At 36.1% G+C, this 14947-nt stretch overlaps 1 protein-coding gene across 10 annotated transcripts in view; it reads left to right on the top strand.

Moving 5' to 3' along the window:
- VPS13B (vacuolar protein sorting 13 homolog B) overlaps nucleotides 1–14947 on the top strand; it is a 777317-nt gene that overhangs the window by 607450 nt on the left and 154920 nt on the right. The gene's annotated exons all lie outside the window — the stretch shown is intronic.

Genomic DNA, 14947 nt, shown 5'->3' on the forward strand with positions numbered 1-14947 from the left:
TGGTTGTGTCAACAAATCAAGTTGAAATTAGCCATTTAATAGGAACAATTTTATTATGAGAGCATGGTGAACACCAAATCTGTTTTCTCTACATTTCTACATTGCTCAGTTTAAGAAGATAAAGTCAGCAAAATAATAATAAAAAATTATAATTAAGTGAAATAAGATTGTGTTAAGTTCTAGTTATTGCTGAAGGCTGATTTCTAAGAAATTGTAATTGAGAGATTACTACATAATTTTCAAAAATAAATTTTAACTAAGCAAAACTTTGTAAAAGTAAAATATAATTTAAGCTTTGAGCATTAATTTCATTGTACAGTTGAATCTTAAAAATGTATGCTTTGCAACTTAGATGAAGTATATGCAAATGTATGTTCAAGGTGTGTTTTTGGTAACTGGTAAAAAGTATTTCCACCCCCTGCAAAGAAACCTCCTACCAGTAGTCATATTTCTTTTTGTGTCTTTCAAGTGGCAACATTCTGGATTCAACCAAAAATTTTATAGTATATCTTTGAGCTCAACGGACCTAATGTCAGATTTTTACCGTTTGAATCTAATACAGAAATACTTAACTGTGTCTTTGATTTTACAGTTTATATAACTATTGTGACCATCTGCAGCAGCTGCACTTTTCAGATTATTTGCTGAACCAAATTGAGCACAGTGACAAAAGTAGTCATCTCAGATGTACTATTAAACAGAGAAAGAAAAAGGAGCATTGCCTTGGTACAGTATAGCCATCTGCTGTACAGATGTTGTTGTATAGAATGACTCAAGATAAAATAATTGTAGAAAATTTTCATTAAAACCTCAACAATTTGCACTTGTTTATGCGAATCTGCATAACTCCCCAATGAGACAACACACTTGGGGTTTCTTTGGTTCTCACTTACTTTCTCTTTGATCCTTTTTGATGTGCTGACTTTAATAAACACAGTCCAAAACACTGTGCAAAAACATCATGGAAAAAACTACAAAGGCACAATTATAGCAGCAGAAACTACTCTAATCCCTAACTTACGCAAGCTATTTTTAGTGAAATATTTTTTTTAACACTCTTTATGTGACAATGTTATATAAACAGGGTAAAATGGCCCTTTCCAGATGAGTTTTAATTTAGGAGCTGAAATAGATTTGTAATGCTAGAAGAATCTATGTTCTAAGTAATATTTAGAGAAACACAATTGGGAATGTGTTGTAGGCATGTTTCCTCAGTTCCGAAAGGTACAAAAAATATTTGAGTTCGCCTAATGAGTATATTTTTTATTATCTAAACTGTCATTAGCTTACGAGAAGTGTATGGGAAAAGGGAATAATAAAAGAGTAAAAGGAGAAAGTTAATTTTCTTCCTAAGACATTGTCAATACATTTAAATCTGAAATGCTTTCATATTTATTTACTGGTTTTTACAGCTAAATATAAACAGATTATTGTGGAAATGTTTTCATCATTTGAAACAAAATGGTTAAATATTTTTTACTTAAAGAAAGAGTCTACAAGTTCTTCTTAGCTTCCTGTACTATTCTGCGACCCTAAACTATGAGAGTTTCAAGGGACGTGGTTTTTTATTTAATTCCACTCTGCAGATGCTAGTATAACAGTGACTTATAATAACCCAACTTGTATTTCTGCTAGAATACTTACATTCTCCCATATGTCTTTGGTAAAATGGTTCTAAAGTTCTGATTTTAGTAGACAGCAATGCTTATATTTTTAAAGTTGGCATAATATTGCAAGAAACCTTATGATTGTGCTTTTAATAACAAAATTAATCTCATTTAGAAATTATATCTTATTTTCTGAAACATTTTAAGGCAGATAATATTTCTTTTGCTATCCATTAAATCCGTCCCTTTCTGTAGTATGTTCTTTTTAAAAATAACCCCTTCACCCCCACATACACATGCAACACAATCTTTTTTGCTGTTTGAAGTATGTCGTTGGAGAAACCATAAGTGTGTAGCTATAAATTCTGAACTAGCAGTGTAGCACTTTCCACAGGCAGGGTGGGGAGTGAGCTGCAGACTTTAGCTCCCCTTGTCAGAGTAAATTATGGCTCTATCAGGGCGGCACTCCTTAGATTTCGGCAAACAAGGGTACACAATTTAGGCTGTGAAATAGGTGTACTTTAGGCTGCTGTGCTGTTTCTCAGGGGCACTTAGATTAGCACCTCTATGTGGAAAAGGAAAAGGGAAATGGGATATGAGCAAGTTAGGTGTCACAGAGGGTTGGAGGAAGAGCCTAAGTGAGGCCATCTTGACTGGCATGTTAATCAGAATTGGGAAAAAGTTGCAAGGATTCCCTTTTTATAGGGACTTAGGGGACTTTTCATCCATGCAGAAAACAATAAGTTGAACTCCTTCTAGTCAGAGAGCTGTGGTTTAAATAACTTTCACTACCCAAGCCTCTGTGATCCAGATGTACTTATCTTTGTGTATAAACAAAAGTAGAGAGCAAGAAGGCATAACCACATTATTTTTCACATATACAAATGCCTCTTCTCATGTACACCAAATTCAGGACCAATAAAATGTAAAGAACCTAAAGTTCCTTTTCATGTACTGGAAAGTGAAACCAGGTCGTTAATTGATACAAAGTGGAGCTCCAGCTTTTCATTCCATAGTTAACTGGATCTCCTGAGAAAAATTTCTTAAGGCGTTGTCATAGCTGTTGGATGCTGCAGAAATGCAAGTAAGCCTAAGGGGAAATAAAACATTAAATTAGATATGACTACCTAAAATAATATGTTGCAATAACAAGCCATTTACAACACCCCAAAGACTTCTGTTACTTTTAGAAGAAATAGGGTCTCTTTCCAATGCCTGAACAATAGGAAATGAATTCTTTGACAGTTAAAGCCAGAGGACAAACTTTAACTTTTAAGCAGCCACTGAGGATTGAAGTGGAAGTACAGCTTGTAGACAGCTATACAAATCACTAACAAACCTTAATGAATATTGGGTGTGGGCCTTAGGGTCTTGTCATTTTTGACACTGTGTCCCAAGTAGCTTAAACCCAACACTCAAGGAAAGGTGGAGACCTCATTGGGTGTGTAACATCTGGGATTTTATTTGTCATTTTGGCATACCCTGCAAGCGCAAAAGAAAGAGTAAAAGGCGATTATCTTGACAATGAAATGAGTTACTGAATCTTGTGATAATGAAAAGCAGAGGAATTCTAATGCCTTTCTGTAGTCCCAGAGGTAGAGGTGGGTTTATAGTTTTGCAGAAGTAAAATGTAGGCAGGCAGAACAGATGGCCTAGAGTCCGTGAAACATGACACCCCTCATCCCAGAACTGAGTACCACTATTAATCCTGGTCAGATTCCCTCCTATTACTTTATAACAAGGTCCAAAGTTGCTACTGATGAACTGGCATGCCCTTCTTTTTTCACTCTTAAATTGCCCGTAGATCACTTGATGTTTTTCAACAGTGATATTTTTCTATCTGGTGGACTATTGAGGTATTAAAAAAAAAGTGGAATAGGAAGTTCTAAAAATTGAATGGGAAATAAGTAGAAAAAGTAAAATTCTACTAACTTTTTTTTTCAAAATAATGTCCCGTGTTATTTCTCTATTATAGTTGGAAATAAATCCCATAAATGTTTAAGGTACTCACTTGGGGAGTAATTCTGCTGTATTATTCTTCTTAGAAATCGTATGCAGTGAAGAAGAAATTCCAACATATAAGTTTTATTCTTTTTGCTGTGATTGTTATTGAATACATGATTAGATAGAAGTTAGGACAATAATAAGCAATATTAATACTAATATCTTAGAAATGATCTTTTTTCACATCCTCAAAAACAGAGGTAAAATATTATGAAGGTTTAAAAAAACCCCACTGGTAGAAATATGTGCTCACACCATGTTTACGTAGTCACTTATTCTTTCATTTAACTAAATTATGTTAATTCAGTTTTCTACATCTTGCATTTGGGATATTTAAATTTTTCTGAGATAAAGGGTTTATGCAATTTTTTAAATGTCTGTTATGTGATTATTGTTCTTCATGTACATTTTTTGTTTCAGTGCTGTGTAGTTACTATAGCTGTTTTGGATTCCAATGGGAAGCCTTTAAAATACGTAAGATGGTAATTTCGGAAATTTAGAAGATAACCACTAGGTTGAATTTCAGATGTGTTAATGTCTAGGCTGCATGAAAAGTAAAAATCATCTAAAAATCAACCACCTTAGGCTGTGAGAGCGCTCTCCTGCGCTGTGGTGTAGTGAACATGGTGTACCTGCCCAGCCTTTCGTAGAGGGAGATGAGCTCATCTCAGAGAGATAACCATCTCTGACTTTTTCTTCTGATTCATCACTGACCTGAACTCCATTTGAACCTTGTTAGACAAAAAACAAGCAGAATTCCTGGCCCACACTATAAAATATAATTAAGCCCTTTTGAAATGATGTGTAAAAGAACATTGCTGTACCCCCACTTATAACTACTACCACCACCACAACCAATAAAGTTAAATCAAGCACTGCCTGTGATGGATTAAAATAATAAATGTTCCTGGATTTCAGTGTTTGAAGTACTTGAAGAAAACAGGCTCCCAGCAGCCCGGGTAGCTGAATACAGGAGAGACATTTATTAATGACGAGTTCAAGGATTTGGCCTGTTTAAGATCATTACTTTCTGTTTACGTGTGTTACTCATCTCTTATATTTTTACACAGCCCACGTGTGTCCACATGCAATAATGAAAGCTTGTTTTCAACAAAAGAATTGTTAATTGTGTAAATATGGTTCTCCTGGGGAATTTGAAGTCTTCATAAGGCTCTGTTCCCTTCTAATGAGAAATCCACTACAGTTATTATGCTCTTCCAAGTATATCTGCCTTCAGATCTTGTCTTTATCTAAATTAGTCTGTTTCTCCATATTGTTTTTAGTTACCAAATTCCAAACTTAATCTAAACTACTAGAAAACTTTTGGCCTTGGGTTATATATTTTAGAATTGTGTATCATTGCACTGGACTTTGTGTGTCTTACGTACTAGAAAAAAGTCAGTTCTTTTTATTTCTTCTCCTAGTTTTAACAAAGGTATGGTAAAGAACCATTTCTCTAGTTTCAGATACATTCAGGGGAGAAAAAGGACAACTGATAAAAATTTCACATATACACATATTAAAACAGAGTGTTCCTTGGGCAGGAGAGGAAAAGACCTTTGAGACAACAAAAATGCTATCAGTTAACATGAAGATACCTCACTGTGCAAAGTGCCATTGGAGAAGAAAGTTTCCAGTCCTAGTAATTAAATACTAGAGGTCTTTTTCTTAATAGTTTCTCCTCTGTATCCTGATGATAGCACCTTATAGGTTAGTATTAGGGAAAGTGGACAAGAATTGTTGTAGCCCCCAGCACTGGGACTGCAGAAAAAGAGAAGGTTAGAAGTAGATCTCTGTTCCCCACTTTACTTAATTTATGACAGCATTTAGTTTTGCCTGTGATCACAGCAAATTGCCCTCTCATCCATATCAGCCAGAGGCTATTTGCTAGGAAAGTTTCTGGCAAAGCAACCCTGTCAGTGATGAGTGACTGAAGACACATCTTAGATGTTCTTTTCCTCTCTGGCTGGGCCCCTGGACCTGAAGGCTATGTTGGCATAACATACTGAGGCTGTGCAAGACAGCTGGGGACAGGAAAAAGCATTTATTCACAACTCTGTCACCAATTGGAAAAATGAAATTACTAAGAACTAACTAATAGCAATAGTTTTTCTAAAGCATTGGTGCTGGAAGGAGGCAGACAGAATCTGAATCCCAGCCCAGCTACTTACTGGCAGTTGATTGTGGTAAAAGTTACCACATAACTCATTTCCAAAATGAAGGCAAAAATACTTAATTCTCAGGGCTGTTGAGAGGATTAGGTGAGATAATATATGCAGAGTACCCTACACATTCCATGGCACAAATTTATGTATTAAATTCCTCAGTAAATATTGGTCTTTTTATATCTTCCTCCCTCTTCCTCTCCCAACTCAGTCATACCCTATGAGACTGAGGTTATAGATCACTAAGTTTTAGAGCTGAAAACTGTCTTAAGGATCATGCTTTTCTTTATCAAGAACATTTTTTATCCTTTTCTCTCATGGACCTCATGATCCAAACACACTGCATTTAGGATTAGATAGCTAATATGACTACACAACTTAATATGACTATAACCCCAAATAAAAGCTTTAGTATGCCTCCCCAGCCCTGTCTCAGACAAATTCATGATTTCTTTCTGGCTCTTTGAAATACTGAAAATGCCTCCTGGAACATTATTACTATGTGGGACTCCCTACGTGTCAAAGAACCCTGGGTTGAGGCCCTCTGAGCTAGTCCCAACTCCCTGATTGAGTTAAGGGTGGAGAGATTAAGTGCTTTTGCCCAGAGATATTCTGAGCAAGGATAGGGAGGGGACTATACCACATATCTTCTGGCTTCTGGTCTTTCTGTTATACCAATCTTAAAAATCCTGGATTGGGCCGGCCTGGTGGCACAGCAATTAAGTTCTCACATTCCGCTTCGGTGGCCTGGGGTTCGCCGCTTCGGATGCGGACATGACACCACTTGGCGGGCCATGCTGTGGTAGGCGTCCCACGTATAAAGTAGAGGAAGATGGGCACGGATGTTAGCTCAGGGCCAGTCTTCCTCAGCAAAAAGAGGAGGGTTGGCAGCAGATGTTAGCTCAGGGCTAATCTTCCTTTAAAAACAAAAACCCTGGATTGAGTAGATCAAGACTTGTTTCTAAGCCATTGCAGTAAATTACTTGTTAGCAAGTCATTTTGCTTTCATCATTGTTTAAGTTTATACCAATTCTTCTATCCATGTGACTTAAAATAAGGATAGATTTATCTGCAGTTTCCTCGTGTAATTAAATTAAGCAGCTACTGTATCCATCTAAGAAACTTTTGAAGTATGTATTTACTGTTGTTCTTTCCTCTGTAGGAAGGTTGTGATACACTTTCCAATATGCGCAGTCAGATCTGCCAGTCTGATTTTTTTATTTAAACATAGCCGCAAGAGCCAATCAAGTTTTATTTTTCCAATAAACTGACACAACTGTAATAACAGTAAGTACGGTGGCATATTGGAGGGGAAGAAAGAGGCAAAGCATATCCTCAGTCACTGTTTGGTATTTTTAGTTTAGTTTTTCTAGGATCCAAGAGTTTTAAAACTCTTCTTAAAAAATACCCTTCCCAGACAAGGGCCAAGTATAAGTATAAATAGCCAACTCAGTAGCCATTTTCATCTTTCATGAGTAATTCTCCCTTTCTTTCTGTGAAAGAAAAAAAAATCCTATTCCTGATACTTCTCATTTTCTTATGTCCAAAAGAAGAGGTTTGGATTGGACTATGGGTCTCACCTTGAGAAGTGGATAAGAGTTCCTGGAGACTGGAAATCTCACCTATGAGAAATCATTAGGTGCTTTAGAGAAGGGACACGTGTTAGCAGGTGGATCACCCAACTGGGCTCTCATTTGACAGCTAGACTTTTCAGTAAATTTGTTGGGGAGCGCTGGCCTCCCTTTCAGCTTAAACATCGATATCCATGTTGTTCTCTGATAGTTTTGTTATGGTTTGTTCCATATGTTAATCTTGTCCTATATTTTACTTTACTGTAGGAATAGATACAACTATATAGGCTTATTACAAAATAGAGTGTAAATAGGATCTGATCAACTGACGTATTCTGATCAAGGAGAGAAAGATAAGTTTTTTTTCATGGTTAAAATATCCAAGTGCCATTTTTATGTGCTTCAACATAATTAATTGAAGGAACTAGAAATGGAAATATTTCTGGTCATCTCTTTATGGATCATACTTATAAAAATTTTTTCTTCCTCACTTTTTGAGGCATCTTGATGTTTCACTGTTAGGCAAATTGACTTGTGAATGTATCTAACACATGCTTGCTGATTTTCTAGTAGTCTTAGATTGTTTCCAGCTGGATAAGAAAATACCTGGATGTGCTTTGCTAGCATATGTCATCATTGAGTACTCTTTCTAATGACATACAGAAGCATGATTTAGATTGCATTTTGCACAGTCAGCATGCAGAGAGTAGGAGCTTTACTAAGGGTCTAGTAGAAACTGATGATGTAGGACTGGCAGCATTTTGTAAATATTCTCCAAAACAAGTGGTTTGCATTTATTAGTCTTCTGTAAGAGTACTTTAATGGTCATGAAACTATTTATTCCTTGATATAAATTTTTACACTCACTGAAAATTACGTCAGTATGCAAAGCAAGATTTTTTCTGTGTATCACCTAGTTGTCTCTGAAATTGCTTCTCAATGTTGCTACACCTCATTTAGTTTAATTAAATATCTGCCATTAGTTTGCTAAAGCTGAAGTTAAAAATATAAACACAGATTTTTGAAAGAGGCCAGTGGAAAAATCCACAGAAAAGCAGTGTGTTGAATGGAAGGAGGTAGAGAGAACAGTTTATATACTTGGTCAAAATGACCTGATCACACAATCACTAAATTCAATGTGGAGTCCTGGATTAGATCCTGGAACTGGAAAAGGACATGAGGAGAGAAATTGGTGAAATTCAAATAAAGTCTATAAATTAGTAGTAGTATATCAATGTTAATTTATTGGCTTTTGGGAATCATACTATAGTTTATGTAAGTTGTTAACATTAAGGGAAGATGGGTGAGGATATCAACTTTGCTGAAAGCCTAAAATTATTTCAAAATTAAAGTTTTTAAAAAGTAACCTGATGAGTGATTGAGTAAATAACTTTAATAATACATATTCATACTTTTAAAGTTTAAGTGAACATTTAAATCTTACACTTTCACAGCATATTTCTTGAATTTTTTTCTTTCTTCTCTCCTTCTTATTTTTGGAAATTTAGGGGAAAAATTAAAAGTAAAGAAAATGTAAAGGATAACATATCAAATGCCTGTATTCTCACCAGCTAGAACAAATGTAAACATTTTGTCATATTTGCAATGCATATACACACATAGAGATAAAACTTCACAAAATTATTCAACCTTTTCCAATGTTCCAGTGCTAAGAAGATAGCTCTTTATAATTTTCATTTGTAGTACTTTTGTCCAACAGTGCATTAGTCCATTAGGAAGAAGAAGAACACAAGTCTTAACTCGTTTTCTATTGCCATTTATACTGGATTTTGAATGTATAAGTATCCAGCTTACATGAACTCTGAGTATTCTCTGTGGCCCTGGGTTTATGTGTGTGGTGATATATAAAGGTAAGATTCATTTTATCCCAAGGAAGATATTTAGTATGTTTCCTCACGAAAAAAACTAAAAGGAGGGGATGATGTCCCATAGGCCAGCTTCTCACAGAGTGAAAGAAAGGGGAAAGGAGAATTAATAACCCTGTCATGAGTCCCAGGGATTATTTTCATATTTTTTGGTAAAAGTGTAAAGTTTGGTTTATCATTTGTAAATGACCCTTTGTGAAATTCATCACTACCCTTTATTATTAAGTGACCACCATAATCTCTTATTGCTGGTCATTTACACCAAGATTAAAACCATTTGAACTAACATGTTTTTCTATTATTTTGTTGTAGCTTTTTAAAAATGTAGTAGGAAATGTTCAAAAGGAAATGGATACTCTATTTCAAACTTAAAACCTGTTACTTGGGAGTGATCCTTACTTTGGTGCCACAGATATCTGGATCCCCTCATTGAGGAGCAAAGCCACAGCAGACTGGTGTGTGTAGCAACTGTAGTGGGCAGGTAGGCACTAGGGGATGAGTTCAGTTATTTGTGTAAGTCTCAAAAATGAACCACCCCTAATTTCCTTGTAGGTGTATGGCACAAAAGGAAAGAAAGGGAACAAAAGAGACCAGGCAGGGCACATTTATCTCTATAGGTCATGTGTTTCCTTAATGCCTACAGGCAGTGCCTGTTCCTTTCTCCTCACTGCCAACTGGTAGCATCTTAATTTCTCAATGCCACCTATGTGTTTAAACTAGCCCATGATCAATGCTGGTAGACCTAAGTTATAGGCAAGTACAAACTGTAAAAGGATTAGAAAAGGTAAGACTAGAGTGAGGGGTAGGCTATTGGGAAAAAGAATGAAAGGGGAAAGAAAAGAAAAAATGAAAGGTGACTTACACATAGGTGCTCAATTAAATACTTGATTAGAGTGAAACAAATGACAGCACATAAAGTGAATAAAAAAAAAAAGAATAGGATTTGTATGGTAACAGGGAAGTGTTCATGTTTTTCAACAGCTCACTTGCTTAACAGAGTTAATATTATAAATGTTGTTGGTTGTCTTTTCTTTTCCCCTAGTATTTACTGAGATCTTATAACTTGAGGCTAACGGTTGCCAGGGAAAAATCTGATGTGAAAGAAAATTACGTATTATTCACTTTACCTTTTTGTTCCTAGTATATGATAGATAACCAGTAAATGTTGGTCAAATAATGAATACATGCATGCATAAATATTAAGCTGGAGGTGATCCAAGATATCCAGATTTCCTTATAGACAGAGGCGTGGGAGTGGCACTTGGTTAAGAAATTAGGTGTGCTTATGGATACTGTCATAAAAAAATTACCCTTGAAGCAGTGAAAGTAGAGAAGTTCACAGAGATAAGAGATTGGAGGGTGGGGGTTGTAGATAGAAGACTGAGGATTGCCCTTGGAAATCCCTTTAGTTAGAGAATGTATATTAATTGGGATGCTTTGGATCATAAATGGTAGAAAATCCAACCTACACTGATTTAACTCATGTAAGTGAAAAGCTTGGGACCAGTGCTGTCCTTAGCCATGGCAGAATCCATTAGATCTTCCTTCTGTATTACACAGCTTGAGCCTCAGGCTCTTCAGGGTAGCTGCAAGCAGCTCTAGTACCTTCATTTTCTTAACTTCAAAACCAGGGAGCAAGAGGAAAAGTCACTTTCCCAAAGCATTATTGTACCTCACTGGCTTTCATTGGATCTCGTGCTCATTCCTAAGCCAAATCAAACTCCAGAGAGTATCAAACATGAAAATCTGGGAAGTATGGCAAGTTCTCAGCCTTACTAGTCTATTTACTGGAAAACCAGTCTTTTAGATTCTGCTGTTGCTGGAAGATAGCCATAGTTGGGTCAGTGCCTGCTGCAAGTGCAAGCTCTTTGTATCTCAGGTACATTGTGCCTCCTCCTGCCCTCCCAGTGCTCACCTGAGTCTGACCCACTTTCTTTCTTCTTCTTGTTCCAGGCCCCCAAATGTTGGCCTGACCATTGGTTTCCTAATTCTAGGCCATTTTCTGGAGCTTTCAGTCCCCACCTTTATCTTTACTCTCCCAAGAATTTGAGGTATCCTATTCTCTCTACCCAAGGAAAAAAGATTAGGATTTGGAAGCCAGCCTGCCCAGGGTTCACAGGTTCAGATCCTGGATGCAGACTTGTGCACCACTTCTCAAGCCATGCTGTAGCAGATGTCCCACATATAAAGTAGAGTAAGATGGGCATGGATGTTAGTTCAGGGCCAGTCTTCCTCGGCAAAAAGAGGAGGATTGGTGGCGGATGTTAGCTCAGGGCTAATCTTCAAAAAAAAAAAGAAAAGAATAGAATAGGATTTGTATGACAGGAGGGAAATGTCCATGTGTTAAACAGTGTATACAGTGACACAAAAGCTATCAACATTTCTATATTTGTTTTTGTAATAATTCAAGTCTAGAATTTTTTTCTTACATCCCTCCTCACCCCAGTCAATAAATGCTTCTAATTATATAACTTTTGGGAGTTTAAGAAGATCCTCCCATCAACCCTAGTTAAATTATTCTTTGAGAAGAGATGGGCACTTTCTGAGGAATATTCATAAAGTATAATGATGCAAATTTTGCCATTCCAGTACTAGTCTTTTTTAGGCAAAACTTCAGAAACTAATTTAGACAGTACAATATCAGTATTTTGAAGTAGTTCCTGCATAGTAGAAATATCTAGTAAGATCCAAATTCTGTATGTATTAAATTACTTCTACAAAGAAGATTTTATCATATGCTTACAAATTTCTTTGTATAAATGAAAGCTGCTGTAGAGTGAGAAAGGTAATCTCATTCATCTCTATGCTCCAGACAAAATGTTGTCAAACGCATCCTTAACGAGACTTCTAGTGAGTCAGCCCTTTCTTTTGATAGTCTTTTCTTTGATAGATAATTACATTTGCTTCCATAAAGTTGTCCTTTATGTCTGTCTTAGTTATTTTGCTTTAATTTTTACCATTTGCTTCAAAGTGATGTTTTAGGGATGATTAGAAATCAACACATCAGAAGGGGTACTTGGTAAGGTAGGAAGAGATTACAAATAAGGAAAGGCAGAAAGCTGGAAACCACCCTGTGGTGTTGGATTAGAACCAGAAGCATCAGTATGAATTCATGATTTTTAATGTACCATAGAATACTAATTAATAGATGTAGAAGAACGTGAGAAATAGGAAATCAGCATTATCACACACCACACTAATAATCGTTGTAGGCAACAACCATTGATGGGTGCTAACATTAGTGGGTAAAAGTTTGATGTACAGAGGATACTTGCATGGTCTCCAAATATCTCCCCACAAGATATTTACAAACGGAAAAATAACTTTACAGTGGTGAAACCTGGCAGACATAACTTTAGCCGTGCCATCAGAGTTAATATTGCCGATAATAAAACATGCATATCTCTTACTCTGATATAATGCATTGAGAAGGGCATCACTTCTCTGATACTCTTGCCAAAAATGCATAACCTCATTCTAATGAGAAAACATCAGATAAACCCAAATTTAGAGACATGCTGCAAAATAATTGACCTGGACTATTCGAGAGTATGAGGGTCATGAAAGACAAAGCTGGAGAGTCTGTCACAGATTATAGAAGACTAAGGAGACTTGATAACTAAATTCAGTGGGGATTCTAGGTTGGCTCCTCGACCAGAAAAAGAACCTCAGTGGAGAAAATGACAAATAAGATCAGTAGATTACTTAATAGTATTATATCAATGTGAATTTCCTGATTTCAATATTTGTACTATGGTTACATAGCTGAAGGGTATATGAGAACTCTGTATATTTTTGCAACTTTTAGGTAGGTCTAGTGTTATTTCAAAATAAAAAGGTTTTTGTGTGACTTTTTAGAGGAAGGGGACTTGGGATGGCTTCTAAGGTCTCTTCTATCCAGCCTTATTATTCTGTGACATAGTGATGCAAAATGAAGAATGGCAAAGACTTAAGCACTTTTTTAGCTATCTAGAAATATATTGAGACAGCTGAAAATAGGATCAGATTCTAAATTGTTGATTCAGTTCAGTGAGATATGTCCTGAATAGCTACTATTGTGCTCAGTACTATACGGAAGAAGATGGTCCTTGCCTCCAGGATGCTCACAGTCTGTTGGAGCTTGAAGATGATGTGGTCTTTCCTTTCAATCACTTAGATTACTAAGGTCTCTCTTCTTTGATGTTTTAAAATAATGGAGTTGGGGGCTGGCCCCGTGGCCAAGTGGTTAAGTTCGCGCGCTCCGCTGCAGGCGGCCCAGTGTTTCGTTGGTTCGAATCCTGGGCACGGACATGGCACTGCTCATCAAACCACGCTGAGGCAGCGTCCCACATGCCACAACTAGAAAGGACCCACAACGAAGAAGACACAACTATGTACCGGGGGGCTTTGGGGAGAAAAAGGAAAAAAAAAAAATTCCAAAAAAAAAAAATAAAATAATGGAGTTGGGTAGAATGATAGAGAAATTGATAAATCTTGTAAATATATCCAAGAAAGTAAGAGCCCCTAAAGAGAGCCTCAAGATTTTTCAATCTGGGTGCCTGACAAGATAATGGTAAACATTAAATAAGATAAGCAACCTAGGAGGCCTTTGGTATTAAACACTGTGTATTAGTGACCAATAGGATGTTCATATTAAAATTACCACCAGATAATTGAGTATTTTGTTATAGGGTAGTATGAAGATGCATGTATTTGAGATTAAAGGGTGATGCAATCCTGACATTCCCTTAATGCTAATTTGCTGGATGATTGTACTGGGTTAATCCTATACTCTTATAATCCTATTACGGCAAATTTCTGAATAATGAATTGGCATGTTTCATTTAGCAGATGTTTAGTGTTGAGAAGTAAATATTTCAGAAAATGTAATGCAGCTAAGTCAGGAAGTTATGACTTAAGTTCTAAACTCCATTAATAAAGATGATTTTTGATTCTTGGGTATTTGGGGTCTGTTTCTATTCTTCTATTTTCTGTTTATTTATTTTTTTTTTAGTCTAAGTGAAGTGTAGCCTTGAATCAAGAAAATTGTGTGAATGAAATGGAAGTCTTAGTGCTACAATATATTTGATGAAAAAATTTAAGAAACTGATTTTCACCATCAAAATTTTTAACAAAAGTCAGCCCAAACCCTTTTGGGGGTGTGATGTCACTGTGGAAGATTAGAAGTAATGCATCTTATTTCTGCAGTAGGAATATACAACATATATGAAGTTTTCAAGTCTTCACCAAGTTGAAAAGTCAATGTGGGTACTATACTTTGAAACATGTATACTGTGGGCCTAAGGTGTTTCTTAATCTTTCATCTCTTTTAAGGGTCAAATATCATTAGAAAAATGAGCCATGGGCATTGCAAACGTGGTCTGGTGAAATTCAATATTCACAATGACAATTCGGAATATGAGGTCCTTAGGGGAAAATTAAGCCACCACTCTAACTTTGCATCCAAATATCTTAAAGTGTGCCATTGGTTTTATGAAAAGGTTTTGATCTGCACTTCTAGTTTAAGTTCAAAAGAAAACCTACATTTTAAAGTGTATTCCTTTCATGAGTATATTTACTTTGAACTATAGCATATAGTTTTTCTCATAAATCTAAGCTGCCACTATCTGTTTTTAAGACTTTGTAAACTTCAAGTGGTTATGATGTGTGAAGTTTGGATTAAACTAAAATTTTTAGAAAACACATGTTATATATTTTGATTGTTTTGAATTTTA

Source organism: Equus przewalskii, chromosome 8 (genome assembly GCF_037783145.1).
Source record: "Equus przewalskii isolate Varuska chromosome 8, EquPr2, whole genome shotgun sequence".
Taxonomy (NCBI): Eukaryota; Metazoa; Chordata; class Mammalia; order Perissodactyla; family Equidae; genus Equus; species Equus przewalskii.